Genomic DNA, 5656 nt, shown 5'->3' with positions numbered 1-5656 from the left:
AAGGAAATCTAGGCTGGCCGTTTGTTCTCCAAGTGGAAAAAAAGTTCCTCTGGCTAAGAAAATACTCCCCTGACCAAACAACCTGTTCTCAGCTCATGTTATGTAACCATGTTTCCCTCGTTGCTGTCTGAGTCCCTTTTTACTGGAACGTCTTCAGACGTTACAATTCATGAAAGCAAGCACACCCACAGTCACGCAGTCAGGTAAAGATACTAAAAGGTCAGCAAGCTACAAAAAAGAAGCTCAGCAACAACCTGACACACAAGTGCAAGTGCATCCCACAGAGATGCTGGACTTTACACAGGAGGACGCAAGACTTTAAAACACTTAAGATATGGGAAGGGATGTATATGAGAAAAAAAAAACAGTAATATTAAATGCACAGGCTTACATCAAATATATAGGCTCAATACACCAAATCTATAGGCTAACGCAAAACATACAGACTATATGCATCAAATATATAGCATAATATGTATTGACTAAATGCATAAAATGTACATGCTTATATAAATTGTGCTGGCTAAATGCATCAGATGTACAGGCTTATGTAAAAAGAATGGGCTACTGCATCAAATATATAGATTAATATTGCATTAGTGAAATGCAGGAAATGCACTGGCTGACAATAAAATATAAGAGCCAAATGCATCAAATTTATAGGCTAATATAAAATGTACTTGCTAAATTAATGTAAAATAATCAAATGGATGATTAAGTAGGTGATTGATTATTAATAAGGATAGTTTAAAATGTATGCTGAATGAATCGAATGTATAGGCTACTATACAGACTGTATTCATGAAATGTATAGGCTACTATAAAACTTACAGGCGACTGAGTCAAATGTATAGGCTACTATAAAACTTACAGGCGACTGAGTCAAATGTATGGGCTACTATAAAACTTACAGGCGACTGAGTCAAATGTATGGGCTACTATAAAACTTACAGACGACTGAGTCAAATGTATAGGCTACTATAAAACTTACAGACGACTGAGTCAAATGTATGGGCTACTATAAAACTTACAGACGACTGAGTCAAATGTATGGGCTACTATAAAACTTACAGGTGACTTGAGTCAAATGTATAGGCTACTATAAAACTTACAGACGACTGAGTCAAATGTATAGGCTACTATAAAACTTACAGGCGACTGAGTCAAATGTATGGGCTACTATAAAACTTACAGGTGACTTGAGTCAAATGTATAGGCTACTATAAAACTTACAGACGACTGAGTCAAATGTATAGGCTACTATAAAACTTACAGACGACTGAGTCAAATGTATAGGCTACTATAAAACTTACAGACGACTGAGTCAAATGTATGGGCTACTATAAAACTTACAGGCGACTCAGCCAAATGAATAGGCTACTATAAAACTTACAGGTGACTTGAGTCAAATGTATAGGCTACTGCATCAGATGTATGCGCTAAAGGTATCAAATGTATAGACTAATATCAACCTATACAGTGATTTCAAACATATATCCTAAACGCAATCAAATTTATCAGCAAATGTGTATTAAATTCATCAAATAGACTACCGTGGAAAAAAGTGTGTGAAATGCACTGTTACAAAGGGGAGACATGCATGTGCCACACAACTATGAGATCCCTTAAATAAATAAATACATACCAACATAAATACATACATAAATAAACAGCAATACTAAAAGCCCCCAATCTCTACTGCTTAGTGTTGTGAATAGCAGGGATCATTGTTTAGCGCCTCTATTGTAAGCAGAAGGAATTTTGCTTCCAGCAAAGCTATTTTTCCTTCACAGACTGCTGAATAAGGCATGAACACCGACACAGTAGAATCAATTCTATATCGAAAGTAAATAAATGAGGAGATCCAAGAAACTCCAGTCTGTCTGATGCAACTCCAATCCAGACTGCACTGGTCTGCGACAGAGAGGGTTACGTCATCGCTCCGCCCGCTGATGTGTCGTCTTCCGGACTGAGTCCAGAATGTTCCAGAAAAAACAGAGAAACGAGCCAAACACACACACAGCGCACGTAACACACGGCAGGAGGAGCGGAGAGATAGAGAGATAGAGATAGAGATAGAGAGAGAGAGAGTTGGGGGGAGGGCTCTCCTTGAAAGACTAAGCCTGAGGAAAGGGTGTGGGGGGCGCGGGGGTGGTTGTTAGACACTAAGAGAAAGACGTGTTTAGTGTTCTGCTGGGGGAGGTGGGTAAAATTCAGTTTCGGCTTATTGTTTGAAAAAAAAAAGGGCTGGATTGACCTGACGACTGAAATATGTACTCCATTTACTTACTTTGGCACTTTTAACTGTTTGGTATATTTCATTCAGTTGGAAATCATGTACACATTTGAATCAGTGGCTGTTTTCAGTGCAGTACTATAGGAATCTTTACAGCAGTGTTATAATAATCTTATTTTAACTCCACTCCTAATGCAGGGTGTTACACAAATACCACAGAACACACACAATACACATTATCTCAGCTATGGGCCGATCATGAGATTTTATTTTCAATTATGATTTTGGCTTCCAATGATTATGAAAACAAGACAATTGAGATTAAATGATTATTCCGGCGCATTTCGGGCGCAGCGATGCTCTCAGACCCTGAACTTTTGAGCAACTGAAATCATAGATCAGCAAGAATGGGAGAACATGTCACTTTCAGAACTATGGCAACGGGTGTCCTCAGTTCCCAAACCTTTCCTTCATTTTTTCCAAACCCACTGTTAAAAAGCCTGTTTTTTCAAGTTTAATAACCACATGGTGTTTCCAAAGTCAGTGAGGAATCGTGTTAAATAATCCTGATCTCAAGATTGACCGAAATAATCGTGTTTATGATAAATGTCATAACTGAACAGCTCTAGGACGTATTTACACATATATCATTCAATCTTGTTTCCCAAAAAAAGTTGGGATGCTGTGCAAGATTAAATACAGAATGCACTGATGAACAAGTCGTTTAAATATTACATTCAATTGAAATTCAATTGAAAATAGGACAAAGACAACATATCAAATGTTAAAACTAGAATTTGTATTGTTTTTTGAAATATATTTTTTGAAATTGATGCCGGCAACACGTTTCAGAAGAGGGCAACAAAAGGCTGGTAAAGTTGTGTAATGCTGAAAACATACCTGGTGGTCAATTGGCTACTATTCAGAAACCTGAGTGGGCATAAAAAGTGCAGCCCAGAGAGGCTTTCAGAAGATAAGATGGGGAGGGCTTCACCACTCTGTGAAAGACTGCACAATCAAATAGAGCCACAAAATTAAAGAATAACATCTCTCAACATAAAATAGCCAAGAGTTATCATCTATGGTATATAAAATCTTTACCAGAGTCACAGAATCTGGAGAAACCTCTCTAAGCAAGGGACAAGGCCCAAAATCAGTGCTGGCTGGATGTGATCTTCGGGCCCTCAGGCAGCACGGCATTAAAAATAGACACAACTCTGTAGTGGAAATCACTGCATGGGCTCAGAAACATTTCTGAAAACCAGTAGCTGTGAACATTTTGTCACCGCATCCACAAACACAAGTTAAAACTCTATTATGAAAAGAAAAAACATGCATAAACAGCATCCAGAAACACAGACAACTTCTTTGGGCCTGAGGTTATTTAAGATGGACCGAGGCGAATTGGAAAAGAGTCCTGTGGTCTGACGAATCAAACCTTGAAACTGTGGAAATCATGAACACTGTGTCCTCCGGGCTAAAGAGGAGAGGAACTATCTGTCTTCTTATCAAGAGCCAGAATCCATGACGGTATGAAGGTGCATTAGTGCGCAAGGTTTGGCGCCATTAATGCCAGATGATATATACAGGTTTTGAAGAAACTTAGGCTGCCATACAGACTTTGTTTTCATGGAAGGCCTTGCTGGCTTTGTGGTAAAAGACTAAACTGGCCTGCCGGCAGTCCAGATCTGTCACCCACTAAAACAATTGCCACATTGTAAAATGAAAACTACAGCAAAGGAGACCCTCAACTGTTGAGCAGCTGCAATCATAGATTGACAAGAATGGGAAAACGTTTCACTTTCTGGACTACAGCAACTGGTGCTCTCCATGGCTTGGCACAAAGACTGGTTCCATTGACTTACATTAAAAGTAAAGTGTGTTTTTTCCTTCTCCTGTAAAGTTACCACTTTGGAGATATGAGGTTTTGTTTCCGAGAACAGCAAGTTATCTTCGTATCATTTTCAATTAAATACAGGGTTTGAATGATTTGCACATCATTGCATTTTATTTTTATTCATATTGCACACAGTGTGCCAACTTTTTTGGAAAAGTGGTTGTAGATTATTCTAGAGATGTCATATGCGCGATATAAACTTTTCAAATATTTACATTTTTGTATAATAACTTTAAGAGTTGTAACAAAAGCTGCTTTTTTAGAAGAGGGTCTTTGTATCATCTGATTTAGGGCAAGAAAAAAGTATTCTTTCTTTCTTCCTTTCTCTCCAGCTAGTGGTACTCACTTTAGAAGTGATGGAAATGATATATCCAAATCTTTGTTCTTTACTATGGTAGTAAGAGAGCAACTATAGAATTACTGTCATATAAATGATAAAAGATCTCAACATTTAAAAAACTTTCAGTTTGTGTCCATAGAAGAAAGGACTGAGCTACATTTTTGACTGTAACAAAAGCTTTGCTATTTTATTTGTCTATTCTCTTAACTTAGTCCGACAGTGTTTATGAAATTAAGTTTTTTTGCTATGTTTATGCTTACTAATCTGAAGATCTTTGAGGCTGGGTTATTGCTCTTATTGCACTGATTACACTTGGAAATGTTTCCTTGCTCTATATTGGCCTCAAATTGAATGAAACTAGGACATGGGTCTCGGCTTTCAGCTTGTAAATTCATTAAGATTATCTAGCTGTGTGCTTTTTACCACGCATATTTATTTAGGTCCTGATCCAGAGGTCAATAATTGATTTTTAATGTTTAAAATGTCTAGATTTTTATTTTATTATGAGATTTTATTTCAATACAATAACATAGCATGTCCTTGTTTGAAATGTTTAACCTAAAAAACAGCTATAACTTATAAAATATGTGCTAGAAACAATACAAAAAGTTGAAATGCCTCATATTAAACCTTCCAGGGGAATTCCACCAATTCATGCTCAATTCTGTGGTTGGCATGTAAACAAAGTCATTCAGAGTGAGTTGATATGAAGTGGTTCACTGTAGAGAAGCTACTGATTCAGATCTCTTTACAGTGGTAGTGATAGGAACCAGGGGTCACCATGACTACAACACAAATATAGCCATTTTATTTATTATCCAAAGGAACCAGTGTACCTACACGTTTCTCCTGAGTTTTCATACATAATGGTAAAATAGTGAAAACTCTAATTGCAATTTTTTTTCTGGGGACTATTTTGTCTTACAATGCCCTGCTTGTATCCCTCCGCCTTGAATGGATTTTAAAAGCAACCTATGTTTTAGGCCAAAGCCTTCTCAAAGGTGTCGTGAAAGTGTGTCCAAGTCATCAAGCTGAATATTCATTACCAATTCGTGTAACAACTTTCTGTGAGGGAGCTTTTAGAGCCATTAAACGCTTCAGACGTCTGGTTCCTATCACCAACACTGTGAACAATTCTGACCCGGTTAGATTATCTAGAAGGGAGCATTCCACACCAAACAAC

The sequence above is a fragment of the Pygocentrus nattereri genome, chromosome 28 (genome assembly GCF_015220715.1).
Source record: "Pygocentrus nattereri isolate fPygNat1 chromosome 28, fPygNat1.pri, whole genome shotgun sequence".
Classification (NCBI taxonomy): domain Eukaryota; kingdom Metazoa; phylum Chordata; class Actinopteri; order Characiformes; family Serrasalmidae; genus Pygocentrus; species Pygocentrus nattereri.
This window is presented reverse-complemented; position numbering follows the sequence as displayed.